Below are 14377 nucleotides of genomic sequence, written 5' to 3'. Positions count from 1 at the left end.
TTTTGTTCTAAGGCTACATATGTTTATCTGAGCAACTGTACTGCAGATTTCTTTGATTCCTTGAACTAACTTTGTGAAACTCAGCTATGCTGCTTACTTCTTGATCTTCCATCAGCAGCTCTAAACACCAAAGCAGCCATATGTTAATGTAGAATGTTCCTTTTTTAAAAAAACATGTCCTTTCATTTAGATTGACTGTCGGCACAGCAGCTCAGCCTCAAAAGCCGGTTCAACATTTGTGTCTAGACACGACCCTCTTAAACATATTTCATGCCCATAGATGGGTATTTGGCTCCCTGCACTTCTGACCATCTGTTGGGAGGGCATGATGCCCACTTACAAGTTAGCCAGAACTTCTGTCGGTTGCCAGGGGAAGGGGATATGTGGTCCTGCAAGTGACATCTGTTCTACCAGTAGCCCTTTTATCTCTGAACAATGTGCCCGTTTAATCACAGACACACTTGTAAAGAATAGTGTTTAAAAGACAAGCTGTCGAAAAACACTGGAAAATATAATACTGGAAGGAAGGGGAAACATAATGATGGTCACCACAGGCATACATTTCAAACCTAAGGGGAATTCTTCTAGTATTAAAATACTGGGAATATTGGAAGAAAATTGAAGGTGCTCTGGATATAAAGGCAATCTCATGGCAGATGAAGTCACCAAGGGACACAGTGAACCACAAAGGACTCACTATAACTGAGCCCAAGACAACAGCTGTGGTCTTAGAGACTACAGGAGGAAAAGGCACATCTGAATGATTAATAAGGCAACACACAATGCCGTTTCGCACAGATGAGAGTCAGAAAGAAGAGCAAGCCATCCCACACTCTTAAAAAATCTTATTGATCCAATGAGACACTTGGCAATTTGCGTGTGAGAGACTCCAAATGGTGAAAGTTGCCCCTCTGCTGTCTATAGTGTTGAGCCAAAGTGTGACATCTCTAAGTTGAGTCCGTTGTGTAGAGCAAAAACTATTTAACCCACTAACATTCATGAGATTCCTACAGGAGTGCGTGAAGAATCTGACAGTTACATCCTGAAGAGACTTGAGAAGTACCACCAGCAGATAGGAAAGAAAAATATTGACCAAGAAAGAAAAGAAGTAAAGAAATAAGGGTTCTTAATACTTTCAGAAATAAGTAGATGAATGTGATTCATTAAGCTTTACTTATGGCATGGCCAATGAAGGAAGAGGATATAACCCAAAAATGATGTAAAGTGAGCCTCAAGGCTCCACTGACCATTGTCACTGAATCTTTTGTACATTGAACATGTACCTCACCTATCTAAATTCACCCTATAGACATCCAAGCTTACTCTCAATCTGGATCTGACTCCCACTCTCAGAGTTCTGATTCACAATCAGAGATGAGTTGTCTTGGCTGTGTACCATCTGAATCTAAAGCTGGGTTAAGTCTAAGGCACCTATTCCTAAAAAAGGACGTGAAAATGTTCCCGAGTTTCGCAGCACAGTACACAGCATAATTTCTTCCATCCAACATCTTGGATCTTTGGGGTTATTGTCAGAAGTTCTGTTCCCTTTTCCCCATTTTTGGTTCTGGCTGGAGAATAGAAGAACTATTGTTGACAGCCCAGTGTTTTATAGTAAGTTAGAAACTACTTTGGGTTATCTTAATATACTTAGCTACAAATTGCCAAGCTACAACAGCTGCTACATGAACAGCTGAGCCACCTCTGCAACTGGGGCTTGTAAAGGGCATGTCACGGGGTGGAATGGGCAGCTGGGAGCAGGAATCATTACAGCCATCACAAGCTGATCATCACCACCGGTGAGTCAGAGCACTCTGATCCAATTCTTAACTCACTGTTGTTATAGATACATAGACCTAAGTGATAGCTTTCTATTCACATTCCCTGCAGTACGTCACCTGTACAAATTAGCACACACATTGTGTAAGAATTAAGTCACAACTGCAAAAAAAAAATATCCTAAGGCGTCATACCGTATGAACCCCTGACTATTTGTTGTATTATGAGTTCTTTCCCGTTGTATAAGATCTGGAGGAAATTTGAACTACATTCAGCTAAATTGCCTGGCAGTAAAACCATGGAAATCCTGGGGGGAAAAAAAACAAAATAAAACAAAACAAAAAAAAACAACTACATCCAACAGATCTTGGAAATAGCCAAGTACATCCCCAATCTAGAGTGATGGATTAAACTAGAATCATGGAACATCTTATGCAAGATTTGCCCTGGCAGATCTCTCATATTTATTCAGAGCAGTCCAGGCAGGTGGCCGGAGGTGAGAAACAGAAAGTTAGACTCAAATAATCAGTAGGATTTTCTTTCCTGGCTCTCATTTCCAGAAGACATCCCATTAATTTGAGATTCTAGCACAGTGCTCATTCCTGAACTGTCTGCCAACTAAAGTTGCCTTCGGCAGCTCTACTGTAGACCTGATCCCCAATTATCCTTGAAATTCCCCGGTGAATTTCTGAGTTCATTGTAGTTCATAAAGCTTTTTACCCCAAAATTGAAAAGTTTAAATACACTTTATTTTTTTGTATCAAGCTTTATATACTTTGGAAAGCATTCATATTCCAAAATAAGGTTTAAATACACAGGGTACATATGTAACTTTAACTTCTGAGGTCAGACATCTCAACAGTTTTATTCAAGAACCTTTAAAACCACCAACAGTAGTGCCATTTTATGCTGTCTTTGCCATGTCTTTTGTTTTACAAAGGAAGAACTTCATTCTTCACTTTGGCACCATCAAAAAATTTACACACTTATTCTACAAACAGATTAAGACATTGTGACGTGGCGCACTGCAACATCCAGCTTTGGATGTTTTTAAACCCATAAGGTGCCTTGACACATATACAGAGCAGCTGGGGTTAGGGGGAATCCCCAGCTAGAATAAGCACTTAAAAATAGCTGACTTTCTCTTTGCCTGCCTCAAGAGTGGGTAAAGGTTCACCTTTACCATGGTAGTGCTAGCCAGACAAAAGAAAACTGAACATGGGGAAGAAGAGTGTCCACATAGTGAATCTGTTCAGACAGGAATCCCAAACTGCCGATATGTTCAGCTGGGACCATGCAAAATAGCCAACAGTAATACTGGGGGAAAAAGCACCATTCACACTTGCAAAACTAATAGGCTGTAACCTGAGCTTCAGTGAGGTGAATGTTAATCATTACTTACCTTAATTATTCTCTACAAAATGCAGCAGAAATGTTCTATAGAACAGGAAGAAAATGGCAGCGTTGTTATTCCTTTGGAAAATAGTGACAGCAGTCATCTGGTGAGACGGTGGAAATCCACGAGTTCGAGGTTGCACACACCAAAAAAAAACAGAAAATATGTTTTTTTCTTAAAGAAAAACTGTTCCAACCTGATTCCAACATGCAGGTGAACACTGCGTTCAGGTTTCAATCTATGAAACTTGAATACTAATCATAAATTGCATTAAGCTGAGAAAACAAGTTAATAAATGTTGCCTTATTTTGCCAAAATTTCACGTACTGTTACACTCATAGGAAGCAATGAACTATTACTTTCTACAACTATATGTATTACAACTGCCTGGAATTCCTTCCATTTCTTTTTTTTTTTCTTTTCTTTTTCTCCCAGCATTAATACTTGGAGTTGTTTGAGCCAAAGGTCTCCCCTGCACTGACAGGCTTCTTTCCCTAGCATTTCATTGAGAAAAAAACCCAAAGTGTTTCCCAAACATACAACAATTCATACATTTTTGTAACTTTTTGTTCATTTTTACAGTGGTAATACACTTCAAGAGTACATTACAGTTTTAATATCAAACATTTTTTGTGGTTCAAGTATCACAGAAACATGTAAGCTTTTCTTTACACGTTTCCATACTCATAGCTTTTGTAGCAGTCGAGTAATTCACATAAATAATATTTAGCCTTACAAACACTGGAAAACTATGGAAACCCAGCAGTCTTCCTCTTTATTTTCCTAGTGGATATGGACCTAGTTCCAGACACAATAAAGTTTTTAAGAAACTTAACTGCTATTTGAAGAGGATTTCAGCTACTCTCAATAAGCTACTCTCAATAGTAGCATGAAGCATTTTTTAATCTGCACATATAAATCTTATCCAGGAAAATCTATAAGAACAAATGAAGCAAACTTGACATGTTATAATGCAAGCTGGTATCTTAATTATTTGGATATTTCATCAGCTTCTCCAAAACTTGAAAGTTAAGGCTGTTTTGCAAGTGTGGTAATCCATCTGCTTACTGTTGTAGGCAAACAATTATTTCCCACATGGGGGAAAAAAAAACTGTTTCAAAAGAGATAATTCATCTTAGACATTGAGCTCAATATCCACTATCTATCATTTTTAAACATGGTATGACTAAAGATTTCAGCATTAAATCATGCCATCATGTGGTATCAGAAAGTCTCTTATGCCCTGTCTGATTGCTTAAAATAACAAATTGCCATTCCTTTGGGTTACACAATTACTTAATGTTGGTATAAATAATGGCTGTGATTTAAGCTTCTGTGTAAGATGCTCCAGAAAGCCTGCTAAGGCTAATTTCACAAACATCTTCAGAATGGCAGCACATCTTCTTTTCCCCCTAAAATATCAGTGTATTTGTTAGAGAAAGTATGGTCAGTGAAAAGAATATCAGCATGTGAGGGTACTGAATTTCACTGTTAAGTACGTCGCTACTACAGCTGGAAGGTGAGACATCTGCTAGAATAAATACTATTACATGGGGATCTTACAGGTAAACCTCCTGTTTTACACTGCTAAAGGCTTTAAGGCCAGTATTGGTAATTTCTGCTCAGAATTGTATGATTTCAGAAATTATTCTAACATTCCTAGCAGATACAGGAAGAATGTTCTGAAGTTGCACATAAGGCAAAGTTTCCACAGTAAAAGACAACATAGCTGAAATTGGGAAGTAGCCATTTCTTCAGTCCAGACAAGCAGTTATCACTGGTAAAGGTTTATCTAATAAAATTCCCAATCTAATGAACAAAGCAGTATTTCAGTTTGGTTCTGTTTATTTTGGGGAGGTCAATGAAAACACAACTCCGATTAGATCTGAACTAGAACTCAGCTACTATAGAAGAGACGACACCGGTGAAGAACAAGCTGACGTCTGCAAGAAGTGAGGCTGTTCAACAGGCTTCCAGCAGTGTTCAGCTGTTTCAAATGATGTCTACCATCTACAAAAAAAGTTAAAAAAAATAAATAAAAAATGCCATGCTTCTTCAGATTAAGGTTTTATAAAAAGAGGAAGGAAAAGTAAGTGACAGAAAGTGAAAACAGGCACAAGATGCCTGCCCCACAGATGGGGCATCCACAACCTCCTTGGGCAACCTGTTGCAGTGCATCACCATCCTCTGAGTGGAAAACTTTCTCCTAATATCCAACCTAAACCTTCTCTGTCTCGGTTTAAAATCATTCCCCCTTGTCCTATCTCACCCATGTATCAACCCATGTAAACAGTCGTACCCCCTCCTGTTCATATGTTCCCTTCAAGTACTGGAAGGCCACACTGAGGTCTCTCCGGAGCCTTCTCTTCTCCAAGCTAAGCTAGCCCAGTTCTCTCAACCCTTCTTCATAGGAGAAAGGAGAAGGTACCAAAAGGATTTCATTTCATTTTTAGTAGGCCAGTAGTTTACTATTGATGAGGGTATTGCAATATTCTCCTTCAGATCCTTCTAGTTCTTTCCTTGCCATTTGAATAAGACAATTTCTGGTTGTAGAATCAACGAAATCCCAACTAGCAGAAGAGAAAGCATGCATAAAATTTATGAAGGTACCATTATGATTGATCTGCTGTAAGCCTCCTTAGCAGTAGACAGAAGTGATTTTTTTATACCCAGGGAAAATCTTACCCTACTTCTTGTTTATTGATGTGGAAATACTGACCTCTGTAGAAAAACTCAAACTAAAAATATATCTGACTACAAAATTCCCCAACAAGAAATTTCTGGAAGTTGAATCCAAATAATTCTAATAAACTAAATTCAGTTCTGTTGTTAAATGAGGACACATAAGTCTCTCAGAGGTCTGTTTTCACAATTGATCCTGTTTTAAATTCATTATATTCCATGATTCTTGGAATGAGTATTTATTCTCCTCCACAATATACCATAATTGTAAAAGTTCTTGACTTTCATCCTTCTTAATATCAAAGAAACTGTATAATTACATCAGCCTGGTACTTAAGTCTGACTTCAGTTTTACTGAAGTAAATCCATATTATCATAGAAATGCATAAAAAATGAATTTTCAAGTCCCACTCAAATACGCAGAGACAGAGGTCAGTCTGTGAACCTTGATCACTGCCGTGGTTGTCTTCAGAAATACACAGAGGCTCACTTTACTAAAGGAGATCCAATCAACGAAAGGATGACATTCTGTGCAATATTTTTGGATGACAGCAAAGCTTTCAATACTGTTTCTCACAGTATCCTGATGGACAACATGTCCAGCATACAGCTAGGCAAAAACATATCATGACAGGTGAATAGTTGGCTGATGGGTTGGGCTACGTCTGTCAGCGGTGGGCTTCACACGGCTCCATTTTAAGTCCAATTCTATTCAATGTTTCTATTAATTACTTGGATATGTTTCTTGAAGGTATACTAAATAAGCTTGCAGATGGCATCGAGAAGGAGCTGTTGACTCCCTTGAGGGCAGAGAAGCTCTGCAGAGAGATCTTGGTACATTGGAGAGCTGGGCAATCACCAACTGCATGAAATTCCACAAGAGCAAGAGCTGGATTCTGCATCTGGGATGAGGCAACATCGGATCTAAGCACGGACTAAAGACAAGAAGATGGAGAGCAGCCCCATGCAAAGTGATATGGGGGCTGTGGCAAGTTGAATGTGAGCCAGCAGTGTGCCCTGGCAGGCAAAGGGTCCACAGTGCCCTGGCAGGCAGCAGGCCCAGCACTGCCACTGGGCGAGGGGAGGCGTTGTCTCACTGTGCTCTGCGGTGGGTGGCCTCGCCTCCAGCACTGGGGGCAGGTTTGGGTGCTACAATATAAGAAGGACATAAAATTGTTAGCGTCCAAAAATTTGAATTAGACTTTTAATTTTACTGTTATTAATGAATTAATTAAAACAATTCTAAAGAAATCAGATTTTTGTCTAAAAATGTTCCACTTTAGGAACTTCAGGAGTTATGATTTAGGCTTGTTATTTATACATAACTTCTGAGTTATCTAGGGGATTTTTTAAATAGATATAACTAAACTAATACAAACATCAGTGAGCTAATATATATGAAATAGATTTACCTATATCTGCTCAGGATTGTGAAGATTAATCCAAGTGTCATTGTGTATTATCAAAAAGGCCAAGAAATCAGACTGATTTATCATTTATCAGACTGATTATCAAATGTTGTCTCCCCAGGTCAAATCTGAAGGTTGGTTTGTTTCAGTTTTGCATCTGGAATACACATAGTTCCCAAAGATTACATCTTAATGGATATTATTAAAAAAATAATAATTTGTCACTTACTTAGGAATCAGTTCTACTAAGAGAGTCGTATTTCAGAGATACGATTGACTGCAGTTTAAAGCAGAACTTAGAGTTCAAATTAAAGGGTGTAAGAACTCAGAGGACTGGTAAATATTGGTGTGGGTTGACTAATAGAGGACGTAGAATGAACATACAAAGTTTAATTCTGTTTGGCTAGATTGAACGCCTGGTAGAATAAGAAATCTGATGGAATGAAAAAGATTGAGTGAAAACAGTTTTACTCAAAATGCAACATTTCTAAACAGGTAGAAGAAAAATTGTCACGGAACTATAGAGGTAGTTCTGTATATATAGCATAGAACTATAGAGGTAACTTCAGCTTTTCAAGGCAATACTGTAGCAACATTTTGTTTGCAGAATAGACAACCACAAGATGGCTCCTTTCATACTATGCTAGCTAGAGAAACCTCGTAATGTAAACTGCCTGTCTTTTTACTCTGTTTCATGAAGAAAAACACCAGACACCATCTTCTTTAACAAAAAGATGGAGCTATGATTGCTTGATTAAACCACAGTTAGGACAGAAGCACGTTCTTTCTGAAATGAGTAGACTTAAACCCTCAAACATAGCAGCTAATCTCAGGTTGAGGGTTTCAAGAATACTTGCCAGGCTTAGAAATAGACGTGTCATACTCTTCATCTTTCTCAAGACTTTTGTTTGTTCTCTTTGTAAGAGGATATGACATTTTTCACTTCAATACGTGTTTTTCTTTCCCCGTGGAAAGATTTCCAGATTATGGAATTGGAAAATCAGATGATTTATCAATTCCAGATCCGTGTAAATGCAGTCATGTCATGGATTTATTTGTTATTTCATTTAACACTTAAATAAATATTACCTAATATATTTCTTCAAGCTTCCACCCAAGTGCAAAACAGAATAGTACACAGTAACTGTAAAGATATTCTTAATGTAGAAAGATTTGTTTGGTGTGATTTATCATGCTCAGTTGCATACACTCCACAGCTGCAGCCATGAATTCCAAGAGCTGCAATATGCAGCACCCTGCAGTATCCTTCTGGATGCGAGAGATGAAATTTTCACACAGTCATTAGCATTCCTTACATCTCAACGTAGCACAGAGCACAGAGTAACACGGACAGGTTGCTTCCTCCACCGCTGCACAGCAGGGCGGAACACAGCAACTACTCACTAGTGCTTAACAAGGGAGGAAGACAGCATCTCTAATGAAGTATCAGGAGGAATTCAGGGAGTCATCATGTGAATTGCATAAAGAGAAACTTGAGCAACACTCCTACACACACACACACACACATACACACACTTCTTTTTTTTTTCTGATGGAAGTTTGTTAATGAATAAAAGTGCTTGGGAATTCAGTTTTATATTCATCTTCAGTGTGGACCATAACTGGAGAAATGAACTTTCAGTGTTCAGGTAACGTTGCAGATTATTTATTTATTTATTTATTTATTTATTGGAAGACAAGAACGCTGAAGGACCTTTTTATTGCAGTGCTTTAGGCTCAGTACAAATTGAAATGGTTTGATATCCATTTCTTACAGGTTGTTGTTGTGGTTCTTGTTGGATTTTTTGTTTGGTTGTTTGTTTTTAACAGGTATTTTCTCTCTCAAGAAATCTTGATTTTCAGTTAAACCTTGTAAGGAATGTTGAAAAGTGAAGGACAGGTTGTCAATAAGCCAAAAATCATAATCAACTCCTTTACTGTCAGGCAGCAGACCTCTTTAAACATGGCCCAGATAAGTCCCACCATGAATCAGGAGAAGAATTAGTTGCGTGGAGGCAGAACTGGCAAAAACTCACAATGAATAAGGTCACTCTTCCCAGGCTCGTAAAAGACGGCAGCTTTACAACTGCAGGGTAACAAATCTGTTTTTATTTTTTACCCACTAAATCACATTGTTTCCTAAGCAATGAAGATTTTTTAAAAGGCTCCTTCATATGTAAGTAAATATTTTTCTAATGTAATCTTAATATATCTTGCAAACCAATCCTAGTTTACTTAACAGCGAGATAGTTTTCTCCAGGGAAGGCAGGAAGAAATGGGGGATGGCAAAGGGAGAGTTTGGCTCCGGCTGCAATAAGCAGCTGCTCTTTGCTACTTGCCTGCAATGGAGTAATACGTCAGTAATTATTTGAAAGTCAGACAGATTCCCTGCTTTCCTTGCCAAACAAAATTCTGAGAACTGAGGGCTGGAAAGGAGGACAAAGAACTTTCAGTTTGCTCTTTTTCCACTCATGGCTTTCTTTCCATGTAAGCAGCTACTGCTGCTATTAATTTTCTGGTCTTTGTGCTCTGAGAGGCCTCACATACTATGCAAATTTAATTTTAGCACTTGGGCTTTAATGCTTCTATGTTTATTAAATTAACTTTTTACAAAAAGAATTCAGCTGCTTCTCCCAGTAACTTCCACCAGAAAGAGTAATGTTGATTTGCCACACTGTTTTAGGAGCAAACACAACAGAACAGTTGGTCTTATGGAAGAAAGGTGAAGATAGAAAAAAATCCACAAAAGAATGAACAAAGTAAGTCAAGTGGTGCAGTGCTCAGTCATGGTCTTAAGTGTAAAAAAACCCAGGAAGTAAACCTAAACTTTGAACTCGTCTCTGAAGATGATGAGTCAGATTCTATTTACACTAAGGAAATTATAGAAAGTTTCTCACCGTTGCTAAAATAAATACATGGCATCTAAAGAGATGCTACATTTTCACCGCAGTTCACAGATTTCCAAAATAAAATGAATGATGAATAATGTCAGAATTAGTTTGTCCTTTTGTACTTGGACAGCATGAATTTGCACGACAAACTCCTACAAATACAGGTTGTTTTAAGGGAATCAGTTCCAGATAAAATGTGAAGAAGTCCCTGTGTGACCAGGCTCATCAATGTAAATGATATTCAAGAAGGGCCTATTTGTCAGAATGTAGATTCTTAATGCAACCTAACAAGGCTGTTATTCAGAGATACGTTAGCTCTGTACAGTGGCAGGGAACCTATATAAGCTTGTACCATTTTCCTGCAGCAGTTGGCAACAGGCAAGAATACTCTTGGGCGTCTCAAATGGCACTAGACAAGTATGTATGGCAACTAAATAAAACTCTAAATGTTAACCAGTGCAAGCTCTCCATAAGAAAGAAGGAGGGATTTGAACAAAGAATGTATTCTATTAAATTCCAAAGTTGGAGTGGTGGTGGTTTTTTGTTTTTTTTTACAAAAATACCCAAGACCATTCTGTGTGAGTTATCATAAAGTCCTCCATCTTCAACCTTCCTGCAAAGAAAAATCAGCAAATGTAATTAATTTGTACAAGAATGGCACATAGAAAACGCAGAGTACATTACAGAGTTGTGTAAATCATGGAATCATTAAGGTTGGAAAAGACCTCTAAGATTATCTAGCCCAACCATCCACCACAAATGTTGCCCACTAAACCATGTTTCTTAGTACCACACCTAAATGTTTCTTGTACAAGTCCAGGGACAGTGACTCAACCACCTCCCTGGGCATCCTGTTCCATTGCCTGGCTGCTTTCCCAGATAAGAAGCTTTTTGTAATATCAAACCTGAACCCTGATGCAACTTGAGGCCATTCCCTCTCGTCCTATCACTGTTACCCAGGAGAAGAAGCTGATTTCCACTTTCCTATAACCTCCTTTCAGGTAATTGTAGAGAACAATGAGGTCTTCCCTGATCCTCCTCTTCTCTAGGCTGAAGAATCCCAGCTCCCTCTGCTGCTCCCCATAAGATCTGTGCTCCAGACCCCGCACAACTTCACTGCCCTTCTCTGAACATGTTCCAGGGCCCCAATGTCTTTCTTGTAGAGAGGGGCCCAAAACTGAACACAGTACTCAAGATGCAGCCTTACCAGAGCTCAGGAGATACATTTTCACAGAACACTTTAAAATAATGTATTTGGTATCTAAATGTATACTTATTAGACTCTACTGAATATTCAAGAAGTCCTCATTTACGGACTATTTTATTTTATTTCATTTCACAACCTTGAGGCAAAAGAGAACATAAAAGTAAAACCAGCTAAAATAAAACTGCATCTTTTCTGTTACTTCCTTGGGGGAAATGCTGTTCTGTTAAACTCCTGAGTAAGCAGAAGGCCCACCTCCTTGAACTGACAGAGACAGAAAGCTTCTCACTTCCCTTGAAAGACCAGGAATAGAAAGAGGACAAAATTAATGCAAATAGGCTTGCAAATAACAATTTTTTTTTCAAAACACACATATATGTGGGCAACTAAACTTAGTGGTTGAACTCTTCTGAAACATAAGAAATTAGGAATATATTTTGTTGTGTAAGTAATACAGTAAGCATAATATTTATACTACTTAAAGAATTTTATCTTATAACATGCAGCATAATACCAGAACCAGTGATTTCTGTGAAACTTTAGAATATTTGGTGTAGATAACCAGTAAGGAAATACAAAAGGTTAACGTCACAACAAAAATTCTAGTTGCAAAACTTAAGCCTGTAGACTCACTGGAAGGCTGAGGCTGGCAGGGCCCTCTGTGTCCCTTCGGCCCATCCCCTCATCATCAGGGCCACCAGAGCATGGGGCCCGGGCCTACAGCCAGGCAGCTTTAGGAGGCCTCCAAGGAGGAGAATCTACAGCCTCTGGGCAGCCTGTGCCAGTGCTCCAGCACCCACACAGCACAGAAATGCTGCGTGCTCTTCAGAGGGAACTCTGAACTAAACTGTATTGCAGTCTGTGCCCACTGCTGCTTGTTCTGGCACTTGGCACCCCTGAAAGGAGCCTGGCTCCATGCTCTTGGCATCCTCCCTTCAGGTATTTAGTTACATTGATGAGATCCCTGAGTCTCCTCCAGGCTGAAGAGCTTCAGCCCTCTCAGCCTTTCCTCACTCCATTCTCCAACCATCTTGGTGACCCTCCATTGCACTGTTTCCAGTATGTCAAGGTCTCTCTTGTACCGGAGTCCCAGTAGTTCTCCAGATGCAACCTTAGCAGCACAGAGAAGAGGGGGGTCTCTGCCACAACCTCAGGTCCTTCTTTGCAGAGCTGCTTTCCAGCTGGGTGGTCCCAGCATGTCGTGGTTCCAGGAATTGCTCCTGTCTGGATACAGGACTCAGCACTTCGACTTGTTGAACTCCATGAGATCTCTGTCATCCCTCTACAGCCTTCAAGGTCCCTGTGGATGACTGCTTACTGTGGTGACTAAAGATGCTAGGATTCAGTTTCACAAGCAGAATTCCTGCATAATACAGTTAAACCACTTCCTTTCTTGGTATTTCACTTCCTCATTTGTAATATGAGTGCAACTGAACACAGCTATCTTGCAGGAAGTGGTGGAAGTTAGTAAGTTAATGAATTTCTATAAGGAAATTAGAAAGTCCACTGTCTACCTGGTGTGGTACTTTCCATATCCCCGCAAGAGATGCAAAACATATGCAAATCCTTAATATGAATCCTCAGTAAAGTACTGGTTAATTTCTGTTCATCATCATAAAAAAAATATATTTTTAATATTCATTACTTTTTATGGTAATCATAAACAACACGAGTGACTACAAACATTAGTGTGTATATGCACTGTAAAAGCCGCTTGCCTGTTTTCAGTTGAAGAAGCTGTTTCATTTAATACCAGACGTTCTGGTAATTACCATTTTTATAACATAAGCTGTTGGTACGGATGTATTTTTTCCTTCTTTCAACTGTTCTATCATATGGTACCTTCATTATTTAATTCCAAAGCAAGTCAAACAGTGAGCATCAAACAGAGCAGTTTGATGTGGGGAAAAAATACACATAAATCACAAAAGAAGAAGTGTGTATGGGATGATAAACTGTGAAAGCTAAGGCCAGGTGCAGCCTTGCATGCCCCATCCCTGGAGATGTTCAAAGCCATTTTGGGATGATCAGAGGACTGGAGCACCTCCCCTACGAAGACTGGCTGAGGGAGCTGGGCTTGTACAGCCTGGAGAAAAGAAGGCTGCGGGGTGACCTCATTGCAGCCTTTCAGTACCTAAAGGGAACCTAAAACAGGAGGGGAATCAACTCTTTGAAAGGGTAGGTAACTGCAGGACAAGGGAAAATGGTTTTAAGTTAAAGAAGGGGAGATTTAGGTTGGATGTGAGGGGGAAGTTCTTTACAGAGAAAGTGGTGAGGTGCTGGAAAAGGCTGCCCAGGGAGGTTGTGGATGCCCCGTCCCTGGAGGTGTTCAAGGCCAGATTGGATGGGGCCCTGAGCAGCCTGGTCTAGTATTAAAGGGGAGGTTGGTGGCCCTGCCTGTGGCAGGGGGTTGGAGATTCATGATCCTTGAGGTCCCTTCCACCCGGGCCATTCTGTGATTCTGTGGAGCTGTGGGCAGCGCTCCCTCCCTTGGCCACAGCGCTCGGTCTCTTCGTGCTTCAGCATCACCATCTATGGAAGGGCTCATTTGTAATCCATCCTCCCTCAAGCGTCCTAATATTTATAATTATTATTTTGGAAAAAAAAAAAAAAAAAAAGAGGGGGGGCCGATGAGGCAAGGTTTCAAACTAATCTTGCGCGTGTCTTCACACTGACAAGTATCCCTTCTGCCGGGGCACTGACAGTCGCTAACAGCACACGACGGCCGTCAGACAGACTCGCTGCGCTGCAAGCCCAGCTCGGGGCTCACCGTACCGACGGCTGTCCGCCTGGAGGCAGCGCTGCGTTTCCGGGCGAGAAGCGGGAACGCGGGCTCCCCATCTCCCCGCCGCGCTGCCCCCTCAGGCGGCGGCAACAGGTCCTCCGCCCCGGGCAACGGGAAAAAACGGTCCAGCAGCGCGCGCACCGCCAGCCAGCTCTGCCCAACCCCCCTCATCCCCCCTCCCATCCCGGCGGAGCGCGAAGCGGATTGGAAGAGCCGGGAGCGCGGGGGCCGCCG

At 40.3% G+C, this 14377-nt stretch overlaps 1 long non-coding RNA gene across 1 annotated transcript; it reads right to left on the bottom strand.

Annotated features, from left to right (window-relative positions):
• Positions 1-3558: 3558 nt before the first annotated feature.
• LOC125695580 (uncharacterized) lies at positions 3559-14275 on the bottom strand. Its single transcript, XR_007378012.1, has 2 exons — positions 7267-14275; positions 3559-7003 (listed from the first exon to the last, which is right to left on the bottom strand). It is a non-coding gene; the product is annotated as an uncharacterized LOC125695580 (long non-coding RNA).
• Positions 14276-14377: the final 102 nt, after the last annotated feature.

The sequence above is a fragment of the Lagopus muta genome, chromosome 1 (genome assembly GCF_023343835.1).
Source record: "Lagopus muta isolate bLagMut1 chromosome 1, bLagMut1 primary, whole genome shotgun sequence".
In the NCBI taxonomy this organism is placed as follows: Eukaryota; Metazoa; Chordata; class Aves; order Galliformes; family Phasianidae; genus Lagopus; species Lagopus muta.
The sequence above is the reverse complement of the archived record's forward strand: the minus strand, read 5'-3'. Positions and strand labels throughout refer to the sequence as shown.